The sequence below is a fragment of the Mobula birostris genome, chromosome 11, assembly GCF_030028105.1.
Source record: "Mobula birostris isolate sMobBir1 chromosome 11, sMobBir1.hap1, whole genome shotgun sequence".
NCBI classification, from domain to species: Eukaryota; Metazoa; Chordata; class Chondrichthyes; order Myliobatiformes; family Myliobatidae; genus Mobula; species Mobula birostris.
The window spans coordinates 107136417-107150248 of NC_092380.1; the positions used below are offsets into that span (position 1 = coordinate 107136417).

At 42.5% G+C, this 13832-nt stretch overlaps 1 long non-coding RNA gene across 1 annotated transcript in view; it reads right to left on the bottom strand.

The window, feature by feature from the left end:
* LOC140205297 (uncharacterized) overlaps positions 1-13832 on the bottom strand; it is a 54359-nt gene that overhangs the window by 7685 nt on the left and 32842 nt on the right. The window contains exon 3 of the long non-coding RNA XR_011887813.1: positions 4409-4520. This is a non-coding gene — a long non-coding RNA (uncharacterized lncRNA). The remainder of the gene's footprint in view (positions 1-4408; positions 4521-13832) is intronic.

The following is a 13832-nucleotide window of genomic DNA, read 5'->3' on the forward strand; positions in this document are numbered from 1 at the left end:
AGCCTCCAGGCACATCTTCCCACCTTTATCTCTAATCGGTCCTACCTTCACTCCTGTCATCCTTTTTTTCTTCACATAATTGAAGAATGCCTTGGGGTTTTCCTTTACCCTACCCACCAAGGCCTTCTCATGCCCCCTTCCTGCTCTTCTCAGCCCCTTCTTAAGCTCCTTTCTTGCTTCCTTATATTCCTCAATAGACCCATCTGATCCTTGCTTCCTAAACCTCATGTATGCTCCCTTCTTCCACCTGACTAGATTTTCCACCTCACTTGTCACCCATGGTTCCTTCACTCTACCATTCTTTATCTTCCTCACTGGGACAAATTTATCCCTAACATCCTGCAAGAGATTTCTAAACATCGATCACATGTCCATAGTACATTTCTCTGCAAAAACATCATCCCAATTCACACCTGCAAGTTCTAGCCTTTTAGCCTCATAATTTGCCCTTCCCCAATTAAAAATTTTCCTGTCCTCTCTGATTCTATCCTTTTCCATGATAATGCTAAAGGCCAGGGAGCGGTGGTCACTGTCCCCCAGATGCTCACCCACTGAGAGATCTGTGACCTGACCCAGTTCATTACCTAGTACTAGATCTAGTATGGCATTCCCCCTCGTCAGTCTGTCCACATACTGTGACAGGAATCCATCCTGGACACACTTAATAAGCTCTGCCCCATCTAAACCCTTGGAACTAATCAGGTGCCAATCAATATTAGGGAAGTTAAAGTCACCCATGATAACAACCCTGTTATTTTTGCACCTTTCCAAAATCTGCCTCCCAATCTGCTCCTCTGTATCTCTGCTGCTACCAGGGGGCCTATAGAATACCCCTAATAGAGTAACTGCTCCTTCCTGCTCCTGACTTCCACCCATTCTGACTCAAAAGAGGATTCTGCTACATTACCTGCCCTTTCTGTAGCTGTAATAGTATCCCTGACCAGTAATGCCACCCCTCCTCCCCTTTCCCCAACTCTCTCTCCCTTTTAAAGCACTGAAATCCAGGAATATTGAGAATCCATTCCTGCCCTGGTACCAGCCAAGTCTCTGTAATGGCCACTACATCATAATTCCATGTATGTATCCAAGCTCTCAGTTCATCACCTTTGTTCCTGATGCTTCTTGCATTGAGGTACACACACTTCAGCCCTTCTACCTTACTACCTTTACACCGTTTATTCTGCTTCTCTTTCCTCAAAGCCTCTCTATATGTTAGATCTGGCTTTACTCCATACACGGGCTGAAATACTTAATCAGAATTTTGTGTGTATTACTTTGATTTCCAGCATCTACAGATTTTCTCTTATTTGTAATACACACAAAATGTTGAAAGAATTCGGCAGGTCAGGCAGCATCTATGGAGAGGAATAAAGAGTCGACATTTTGGGTCAAGACCCTTCGTCAGTGAGGTAGTATTCATGGGTTCATGGACCATTCAGAAATCTGATGGTGGGCGGAAAGAAGCTGTTCTTAAAACATTCCTAAAATGTGTTTTCTTCTGCTAAACCTCTGCAGGAGAATTCATTGTACAACAGCTCTTGATGCTTGGCTCTGTTGATGATGGTGTTATGCAAGAATTTTCAAAGGATGGGAGGGGAGATTGAGGATGGGGGTAAAGCAGATCAGGATGCAAGTGTCCATTTAGTCACTTGGATTATTAAAGCAGAACAGGAAGCCATTCAACCTCTCAATTCAATACTGGCCTGTCTGCCCTCTAAGTCCACAGTCTTGTGCTTTATAGGTCTTAATGTACACTGCTTATCTTCTCTGAAGATCATCGTCTTGTTGTGATGGAGAAGCTTGTGAGTTCCTGAGATCGCTAGATCAATGCCATCTGGCATTTAACCTCTGGTCAAGATGCTCGTGGAGCTGAGACAAGGGGGATGTTCCAGACAAAGAATGATCCAACCAAGAACTCAACGGTGGAGATTGTGGAAGATAGTGGTACATCACAGCGGCAGTGAGGATGGAGGAAGGCTGCAGCAGTGAAAGTTCTCCAGTCATCTTGCATTCTATACCCCTGAACCCTGTCAAGGACCATGTGGGGGTTGCCTGTGCATCAGCCTCCCCACGTTAAACAAAGTCCCACACCGGCGTTCTCCATAACGAAAATCCACCCTAATATCCCAGTTTAAGTCTGGTGGCGACCAGCAAGTGGTGAAGGGGGCAGGATTGTGAAGTCTGGAAGCTCCTAGTCACGAACTGGCACCAGTATATGTGGATCCTTGATCATCTCTACAGCCACCTGAGGACCCACCAATAGACAACCCCTTAGGAGAACGTCATACAGTGATTGTGATACTATCAGAATCAGGTTGAATATCACTGGCATACGTTGTGAAGTTTGTTGTTATGCAGCAGAGTACATTGCAATGCATAATAAAACAGTAAATTACTGTAAAAAGTATATAGATATGAAAAAGTTACATTAAATAATAGTGAGGTAGTATTCATGGATTCAATGTCCATTCAGAAATCTGATGGAAAAAGGGAAGAAGCTGTTCCTGAATTGCTGAGTGTGTGTCTTCAGCCTCCTGTACCTCCTCCCTGATGGTAGCAACGAGAAGAGGGCATGTTCTGGGTGATGGGGGTCCTTAATGCTGGATGCCACCTTTTTGAGCCTTTGCTCCTTGAAGATGTCCTCGTTGTTGGGGAGGCTTGTAATGTGTGGATCTATTTCTTTTAGAGCAATGGCCACTCCCCTTAGCACGACATTTTGGTCTGCTTTCTGCACATGTGCTGATGTCAATGCATGCACATTGTTCTCTCTCTCGCTCTTACTGAATGGGAATACACCAGTTAAAGCCATCACTCGAATGCGTGCTTTTATTCAATATATATTTAGTCATGCACAGATCCAACAAATTGGCGATGGCAACGAACATGAATGTCAGAAAATACCATGAACTGGGATGGCACGATTACGGGACGAAATAGCAAGAGTTAAACAGTACAGAGAAAGCTGTCACAGATGCTAACAAAGGCGTGAGTACAGTGTATAGTAACCGTAAAAGACACGCTGAACTTAAAGTGAAAATAACATGGCAATGACTTCATTTGGGAAAGTTGATGAATTTGATAGTGCTGAGGAAGGCAGGGAATCGTATATCGAGAAGGTTGAACTGTATTGTACGTTGAACAACATGGAGGAGCAAAAGAAGCCCCTACACTTCTTATCTTAGCTTAAAGGGTCTACGGACACACGGTCTCTTATGCAACATGGTAACCCCCTGCAAAGGAAGCAAGCAAGATGTTTGATTAAATTGGTAGTAGCTGAGAGATTTAGATTTTACAAGAGGAACCAGTCAAAAGATGAAAGCCTTTCTGAATACTTTGCAGAACTGTGCAAACTTTCCCAGTACTGTGACTTTAGAGATGGATCTTCTGATGCATTAAAGGACAGGCTGGTGTGTAGCTTGCAGAGTTAAAGCACTCAAAAAAGGCTACTATCTGAAAGAGACCTAACCTTAGAATGGGCATTGACTATTTCAATATCAATAGACTGCAGCAAAGCATACAGCAGAGATACAGAAAAGGAGGTTAGAGTGTTCCTGAAGGGTGTAAAAAGCCAAAGATGTTATCAATGTGGCAAATCCTCCCATGATGCAAATGACTTTTGGTTCAAAGATAAAGTCTGCCGAAAGTGTCAGACAAGGCCACATAGAGAGATAAAAAACACAACCGAGTGATAAGTCTAAAACACAAAACTAAGCAAATGCATAAATTTACCAAATGTAAAACAGAATCAGACAACATAGAGTCTGACAAAGGTGAACTGTCATGCCTGGAGCTGCATTGTATAACTCAGCACATCACAAAATCATCTGGATCACAATAATATGTCTGGTGTAAAACTGAAAATGAAGCTGGATACAGCTGAATTCCAACTGTTCATGAAGAAAAATGGCATCAAACGTTTCAAGTCAGCTCTCAACACCCAGCAACGAATGGGTTAGCTGAAAAGCTTATCCAAACTGTCAAGAAGTCCATTAAAATGATGGACAAGGAGGCTATTTTGCTACAGCACATGGTGGACAGCCTCCCTTTCAGGTATCGGAACTCAATTCATGCGCTAACGAATCAAACACTTGCAATGCTGTTCATGAATAGGAATCTGAGATCTCGCATAGACCTCCTGAAACCAGATCTACAGAGGGAAGTGCAGAATAAGCACAGAAGAAGTGAAGCAGCAAGGAAATTGGACAGGAAGTCCTAGTGCATGATTACTGAGAAGACAAACGGACACCCGGTAGCATAGCTACAAGAACAGGACCACTGATGTACTCAGTGGATGTTGGAGATCAGACGTGGAGCCGTCATGTGGACCAGATACTGGATGCTCAACCGAAGACCACAACTGAGTTGTCTGCATCCAACAAGGCAGACATATTGCAGTCACTGGACTTACCTCTTAGTGATGATGATTACTGGCAGCAACATGACACCAGAAGCTGAGAACACCGTCTTAGACAAGGCACCTGCCAACCCTGACGCCACTCCACAGGTCCAGAGGTGCTATCCTGAAAGAAACAGAGCATCACCCAAAAGACTGAACCTTTAGAACTGTGAAGTTAGTTATGGACCGTCATTGTGAAAGCATGTTTATTTGGAATATGGATTTGTGAAGGGAAATTGAATGTTTTGTACATATATAGTGTATGTTGCATTAATCGAAATGGGGAGGAAGTGTAATGTATGGAGCTATTTCTTTTTGAGCAATGACCCCCCCCCCCCCACCCCATCTATGGAAAAGAGTAAACAGTGAACGTTTCAGGCTGAGGCCCTTCATCAGGACTGGAAAAAAAGAATGGAAGTTAGAGTAAAAAAGGAGGGGGCAGGGGAGAAACAAGCTTCTACCCTGTTCTGTTTCAGTCCTGATGAACATCATAGGTCAAACCATCGACTGTTTATTCCCCTCCACAGATGCTGCCTGGCCTGCTGTGTTCCTCCAGCATTTTGTGTATGATGCTCTTTGGCCTTCTGTTAATGAAAGTTGCCCATTTTTTGAACTGGGCATTTGGAAGATTATCTTGGCTCAGAGGGAAATGCACTGTCTTTGTACCAGCCTATCTGCTGCCCGAACTCAGTGAGAGAAATCAGTCAAGTCTTGCATGAAAGCAACGTAAAAGGTAGTCTTTGTTTAATCAATTTCAGCAAATATTTGAGCCACTCTCTCCTGTCTAAATAAAGGAATGGCAACTTGACATGGCTCCCATGTATTCACCTACAGAATGAGTTACTGGCAGCTGTTATTCCTACTTAGGGTCACGTTCACTATCCATCTACTGTCTGTGGTTGCTCTGCTCTCCGAGGCTGTTGGTTATAAGTTTTGACAGATACCTGGTTGGTTGCCTGTTTTTAGAGTTGGTCTCTGAACTGACAAAGGAAAGAGTAAAGGGCCTGTCTAGAAATACTTGTGATTCCCTTAAGAGATTGACTACCTTGGATGCTTGAAAGAAGAGGCCAGAGTTCAAAGGAAGAGTCGAGGGACCAAGAGAATTCCCTTTTCCATTGAGCTCATCGCTATTGATCACAGGAGCGAAAATATACTCTCCACCTCGGTTCTGTTTGCCAATATACCTTGTGCTCCCAAACAACGGTGTTCAATATTTGAACCCTCTGTCTTTACTGAGGGCCTCTGTTGGTCACTGTTGAGTGTGGATATTCCTAGCTGTCTACATGTTATGCAAGCCAGGGCAGTATGATATGGAGAGCAAGCTGTTGCCCGTGCAGCTGGCACCGCCTCTCCACACAGCTGGTGAATGCAAAGGAAAGGCAGAGACTGAGTTGTCATTCAGTGCTGAACTCAACGTAGGGCTGCCTTAGGGACTCCAGCTCCGGATTTTTTCCACAGGGTTTACTCCTGAAGCTTCCCCTATGAGTAGGTACAGCAGAGGTTTGAGATCAGAGTTTTCCTTCTCCTAGTTGAGTTGCCAACTACGGCCAACGTACCCCATCAGTCCAGAGTTCTAAGGAACCAGTAACCTGCCTTTGCCCCTTCTCCTGTTGGCAGAAACAGGCTTAGTAGCCTAGCCACACATGAAGTCCAGCAGTTGAACTTGGTTGTCAGAGGCTATTTGAGACACAAGCCATTGGGAGTGGTTAGTAGATAGTGGGAGTTTATTCCCACTACCCTCCAGCCCCATTATTTACTGGCTCCATCCTACTCAGATTATCTACTGAACGTACTTTCATGCTAAATTTACTTTGAACTTCGAACCTATGTCAATGATCGTTAGTTATTGTTGGTCCCTAGACTAAACTAAATTTGAGAGCTAAAGGAGTGGTGATTTGAAGATGCAATGAATCGTACCTGAAGAAAATTATACTGCAGCCAAGAAACACAATTCCATCTTACACTCTTACAAGCAAGAGAAAATCTGCAGATGCTGGAGATCAAAGTAACACACACAAAATGCTGGAGGAACTCAGCAGGCCAGGCAGCACCTATGGAAATGAATAAACAGTCGACGATTCAAGTCCAGAAGAAGGGTTTTGGCCTGAAACATCGACTGTTTGCTCCTTCCCATAGATGGGATCAATAAAGTATGACTAAGGTATGACTATGCTGCCTGGCCTGCTGTGTTCCTCCAGCATTTTGTGTGTGTTACCTCTATCCTATACTCTCACACTGGGCCCATTGGCAATCAAAACTAGACAACAGAATTATCTGAATTTAAGTTTACTCATTCTTATTAATAGGTTTGGCATGGTGTCGTAGCGATTGGTGCAATCGCTTTACAGCGCTAGTGTTCACCAATCCGGATTCGATTCCTGACGCTTCCTGTAAGGAGTTTGATGCTCTCCCCATGACTGTGTGGGTTCCTCTGGGCACTCCAGTGTCCTCCCACATCCCAAAGCTGTATGAGTTCGGGTTAACGGGTTGTGGGCATGTTATATTGGTGGCGACACTTACAGGCTGCCCCCAGCACACCCTCATTGGTTTGATTTGACGCAACTGAAGCACTTCACTGTATGTTTTGATGTTTTGATGTACATGCGACAATCAAAGTTAATCTTCAGTGATTTCTTAGGTGTCACTTATGTGTCAGAAAGTTTCACTCTCGCCTTTGAAGCAGGAGGTCGTGCATTATAGTGATAGCTCTGTACAAAATCTAGATTGCTACTCAAGTGCACCCTTGAGGGAATGTTGCACTATCAGGAGTGATACGTTTTGGATGAGACACCAAAGTCTAAGTGCATCTTCCCTTGCGGACAGATTAGAACATCTCATTCCACTGTGCTGAAAAATGTAAGCATTCTGATGTCCTGAGAAATAATAATATTTCAACCAGCGTCAAGAGAATCCAGGTTTTCTGGCCAATTTCACAAGGTTGTTTGAGAGAGGTTTCTGCATCAACATTGAGTTCAACAGTGACTTTACTTCAAAATTATTATTCATATATTATTAATATTCAATATTTTATCAGTTTCTCTGTTTCCTGTAGTTGACAACATTTGGTCCTTTTGTAGCTTTCTCAGTGCTTTTTGATTTTTGTGCAGATTTTCCACACCCTTCAGTAACTTGTTCCAGACTCTAAAGACTCATTGTAATCAGAAATGCATCAAACTTATCATTTTCTCATGATACAGTCATGTCCCTAATGTAAATAATTTATTGTCTCTTTACGATGAACCCAGCCCATTGCTTGGAATCACCTCCTGTGGCCCCTTCCTGCTCAGTTGATTTCATTGACCCTCCACGCCCTTACATCCAGCTCTAAGCTCTCACTGGCTCAGCTCCCCACCAGGAGGTGTGATTTAGAGACCCCATCCCAAAATGCTGCTAACAGGATTTGACAGCTGGCAAAACTGGATGGCAGTGATTTGCCTTCTGTCAAAGCTGTCACTGAACTTGACATAATTTAAACATCTCTGACATACAGAGAGATTTAAAAACTATGGAAAGTGAAATTTATTGGATTTTTCTTGTACTAACAAGTATAGCTTTAATTAATTTATACTAGGAACATTAAGAAAAGAAACTCAGCTAAACTTGAAACTTGGTCTACAGAATATAGTCTGTATCACTGTTCAGTAAATTAGTAAGAAAATAAGACATAGAAGCAGAATTAGACCATTCAGCCCATCGAGTCTGCTCGGCCTTTCCATCATGGCTGATTTATTTGTCCTCTCAATCTCATTCTCCGGCCTTCTCCCTGGAACCTTTGACAACTTTAAAACTTTACAAACTTGAACATATCGAAGTTTAAAGTACATTTATTATATCAGATGCTTATATACATAAGCCACATGTCGTTGTATATTTACCACAAATAGTAAATAAAGAAATAAAAAATATTAATCTAATTTACAAAAGTAAAAATTTTATTTTAAAAATTCAACGAATTAAAAACTTAAAGCTGAATGATTAAAATGTAGTTGATCTCTTCTCTTGCTTCTAAATCTTCAGGCCTCAAGCTCCCATTGAAATCTATGAAGGCTGAGATCCTGCTCCAGATCTGAGCTGGAGCAAGATCCTATTGTGAATTGACAGCATAATGCTATAGACTCCCAGTAAGTCTACACACCACTACCGGTCTTCACTTGAAGCCCAGCAGAAGAACACAATGACAGACTGGGCTCCTCTAAATCACTATACTGTAGAAATCTGTCACTGGCCTGACATACTGTGTGTATATAAGTTCATCTTATGTAAATACGGCCACACTCAAACAGTTACTTGTACATTGTGTTTTATAGGATTGCTTTCATATTGCTTTCATTGCTGCATCGGAGTCAGAATAACAAACATTTTGTTCTCCTTTACTCTCATGCACTGAAGAATGACAATAAACAATTGACCAGAGAGCCCTTTTGCACATTCTGTGGAAATATAAATCTTATTAATTTTTTATCTATATAGTGTCACAATATACACTTTACAGCCAATAATATGGTTTTGAAGCCTTTTCACTGCTGTAATGTTGGAAGATGAATCAGCCAATTTAAATGCTGCAATGTCAAACAGAAATACGATTAGCAATGTAAGAACAACCAAGTAATATTTTTAATATTGTGGATTGAAGGACAACTATTGATTAGGTCATCAGGTATAGCTTCCCTTCCCTTCTTTGCATGGGATTCGCAGGTCCCCTTAATGGATCAATGGGGCCTTGGGGTAATTTTTCATCACATAGACTAGAACTAGAGGTTGTGGGTTAAGGGTTAAAGGTGAAAGGTGACTGCTTAAGGAGAACACGAGAGGGGGAGGTTCTTCACTCTGTGGGTGGTGAGAGTGTGGAATGAGCTCCCCGCAGAAGTGGTGGATGTGGGTTCAATTTCAACATTTAAGAGAAATTTGGATAGGTATATAGATGGGAGGGGTATAGAGGGAAATGAGACTAGGCAGAATTATAATTCATCATCGACTACATGGGCCAAATATATTTGTTTTTTTTTAGTGTGAATATGTTTTTTTTTGCTCGCTTTTTTGAAGGTGCTGTGTATGTTTTGTACCTTGGCCCCAGAAGAACACTTCCATTTGGCTGAATTCATGTATGGTCCAATTATAATTAAACTTGAATTTGATTTGAATTTGAAGGATCTACTTCTGTGCTTTAGTGTTCTATGACTCACACCACAGTGCTCTAGATTATGGGCTCACAGCACTAAAAATAAGAGCATCCTCAGCAGACACATCTTTGGGACAAATAAAAGAACAGTTAGTTATGTCACAGAGGCTCAGGAAATAACCTATTAATCGGCAATGGAAACAACAGTATGAGTCCTTGACATAAACGATTTGAAATGTTCTTATGTTATGATTAAGATAAAACTTCCTTTGGAAGCAATTGTGGGGAATGCGGATCAAGGTTATACAAATGTACAGTATTATTGGAACTATTTGAACAGGATACTCTATAAATGCATGTTTGTTATCCTGAATCCCGCTCAGGATAACTGACAGACAAACAGATAACATACATTAAGGTAACACGGCACTATACACAAAAGCAAAGTCACACTGCACACATTGTTCTAACAACCAGCATCACTGAGGTGCCCCCACACATTTGGCTAACAGCCATTCTTTAGAACACATTTTGGATAGAAACCTTCCAGATATTAATTAGAAGCATGTGGTATGAAAAATTTAGAAGCATGAATTCATACAGTAAAGAGGAAGGTCATTTTGGCATATTATCATAGACCAGAGAACAGTACAGCACAGGAGTAGGCGTTTCAGCCCATCGTGTTTGTGCCAACCATGATGCCAATTTAAACTATTCCCACCTACCTGCACATGGTACATATCCCTCCACTCCCCACCTGCTCAGGTGTCTGTCTAAAATCCTCTTTCATATCGTTATCGTATCCATTTCCACTGCCTCCCCTTCAAAGGGCTACCACGGTGATAAAAGACATTTGCAAAGCAAGTTTTTTACATAGCGATTGGCAGTTCTTTCCAGGCTCCTACCACTCTTTGTCCTCCAAGAGGACCTCAACCTTGCCATAGTTTTGAGGCTATGACCCAGAGAGCTACATTGGCTGCAGTCAAGACATTATGTTTTGGGTCTTGGTAGGGTTACCCACACTGAACAGGTCAAAGGGTAGAGGCCAGTCTAAGAGTGGTCCACCGGTCCTCCAGGTTTGGGGGTTCAGCTCAGGGCTAACAACTCTGACTAATAAAACAAAGTTGTTACAGAAACAGCAATGAAAAATCCTTCTACATCTGAGTGCGATGGTATTCCTGAGTCTCCACCCAGGACCTGCGTGACTGACAGGAGTGAAAACCGAGAGGAAGCTACTGACTTGATGAAAGAAGCCTGAGATGGGGGACCTTCACTGATGTCTTAAACGCCAGTGGTGTAATGGGCAGTAACATAACAACAACTCTCTGTAAAAATAACTTGCTTTTCAAATCTCCTTTATTCCTGTTGTAGCCCTTTGAAGGACCTTTCCTCAATAACCTCAACTCCCTTTGAGCAGAGGAGACTGGCTGGCTTTATTTGGTAGTGTTCATGTTGACAATAAACTGAACTTAAACTTCAGAGATGACTTGATAGACGCGTACAAGATGACAAGAGGCATTAATTGAATGCACAGGGCCTCTTCCCACTCACCAAGACTATGCGAAAGTCTCTAGATGGTTGCTATACACGATTGCTCCGGATGGCTCTTGACGTGAGTTGGCAACAGCACATGACAAACGTCGAGCTCTATAAAGACCTACCGATGTTCACCACTAAAATCGAGGTGAGAAGACTGCAACCAGCGGGGCACTGTCTATGCCACCCCAAGCTACCTGCCAGCCTGGTCATCACATGGGAGCCCAAGCACGGGAGGATGAACCCTGGGCGCCCTCCCAAGACTATGGTCAACATGCTCCTAGAACACAGCGGCAAGGCTAATGTAGATGAACTGAACACACTGATGAGGGAGAGGGAGAAGTGGGGAGTCCATCATTGTGCCCGACGCTGGCCTCCTAGGCCTGAGTCAACGTAGTAGTTGTAGGCCTTTTCCCAGGGTGGAAATGGCTAACATGAGGGGCATAATTTTAGGGAGATTGGAGAAAAGTGTGGGGATGAGTTCAGAAGTTTTTTTTATACAGCGAGCAGTGAGTGCATGGTTGTTCTGCCAGGGATGGGGTAGAGGCAGATATATTAGGAGCATTTAAGAAAATCTTAGATATGCACATGATGAAAGAAAAATGGAGGGGAATAAACAGCCAGCATTTCGGGCAGAGACCCTTCTTCAGGACTGAGAAGAGAGGAGGAAAATGGAGATGTTCATGGATTCATGGTCCATTCAGAAATCTGTCCTTTCGGCAGCTTGTACAGTTCAGAGATGTTCTGAATATTGTGAACATTTTGGGAACAATGGGAGAGAACCTGATTTGTTCAGGCTTTTCCAGCCCCTAGTCTCCAAGTATTTATTTGTTTGTTTGTTTGTTTGTAAACCTGTGGAAGCCAGATTGCCAGAAAGTTCATGTTCCAGTGGCCATGTAAGATGAAGGGCGTCTGATGTAATGGACCTTTGGTCAGATGAAGTGATGCCAGTTGCACTAAACCTACTGGCAGATTTTAAGGACATCTACCAACCCACAACCCACCTTCTTCTTAAGCTGCCGGCTAACTGCTATGCTACCATGCTCCCCTTTTAATGGGACCAACTCTTTTTACATTATATGTCAATGATTTGGCTGATAGAGTTGATGACTTTGTTGCAAAGTTTGCAGACAAAATGAAGATAGGTAGAGGGGGGCAGGTAGTTTTGAGGAAGTAGAGAGGCTACAGAAGGACTAAGACAGTTTAGGAGAATGTGCAAATAAATGATGGAATACAGTATCAGGAAGTGTATGGCCATGCACTTTGGTAGAAGAAATGAAAGAGTTGACTATTTTCTAAATGGAGAGAAAGTACAAAAAACTGAGATGCAAAGGGGCTTGGGAGTCCCTGTGCAGGATTAGAATATAAGAGTAAGGATGTTAACGTTGAGACTTTATAAAGCACTGGTGAGGCCTCACTTGAAGTATTGTGAGCAGGTTTGGGCCCCTTATCTTACAAAGGATGTGCTGAAACTGGAGAGGGTTCAAAGGAGGTTCACGAAAATGATTCCAGGATTGGAAGGCTTGTTATATAAAGAGTGTGTGTTGGCTCTGGGCCTATATTCACTAGAATTCAGAAGAATGAGGGGTGACCTCATTGAAACCTATGGAATGGTGGAAGGCCTTCATAATGTGGATGTGGAGAGGATCTTTCTTGTGGTGGGAGAGTGTAAGACCCCAGAGGACACAGCCTCAGAACAGAGGGGTGTTCTTTTAGAATGGAGACGAGGCCAAGTCTTCATGTATATTTAAAACAGAAGTTAATAGGTTCTTGGTTGGTCAGGGTGTGGAGGGATATGGGGAGAAGGCAGGAGATTGGGGCTGAGAGGAAAACAGATCAGTCATGATGAAATGGCGGAGCAGACTCGATTGGCCAAATTACCTATTTCTGCACCTACAGTTGAAGTCAGAAGTTTACATACACCTTAACCAAATACATTTAAATTCAGTTTTTCACAATTCCTGACATTTAATCCTAGAAAACATTCCCTGTCTTAGGTCAGTTAGGATCACTACTTTATTTTAAGAATGTGAAATGTCAGAATAATAGTAGAGGGAATGACTTATTTCAGCTTTTATTTCTTTCATCACTTTCCCAGTGGGTCAGAAGTTTACATACACTTTGTTAATATTTGGTAGCATTGTCTTTAAATTGTTTAACTTGGGTCAAGTGTTTTGGGTAGCCTTTCACAAGCTTCTCACAGTAAGTTGCTGGAATTTTGTTCCATTCCTCCAGACAGAACTGGTGTAACTGAGTCAGGTTTGTATGCCTCCTTGCTCACACACGGTTTTTCAGTTCTGCCCACAAAATTTCTATCGGATTGAGGTCAGAAAATTATGTCAAGTCTGGTTCATCCTTGGGAGCAATTTCCAAATGCCTGAAAGTACCACGTTCATCTGTACAAACAATAGTACGCAAGTATAAACACCATGGGACCACGCAGCCATCATACCGCTCAGGAAGGAGACGCATTCTGTCTCCTAGAGATGAACGTACTTTGGCACGAAAAGTACAAATCAATCCTAGAACAACAGCAAAGGGCCTTGTGAAGATGCTGGAGGAAATAGGTAGGCAAGTATCTACATCCACAGTAAAACGAGTCCTATATCAAAATAACCTGAAAGGCTGTTCAGCAAGGAAGAAGCCACTGCTCCAAAACCACCATAAAAAAGCGAGACTACAGTTTGCAAGTGCACATGGGGACAAAGATCTTACTTTTTGGAGAAATGTCCTCTGGTCTGATGAAACAAAAACTGAACTGTTTGGCCATAATGACCATCG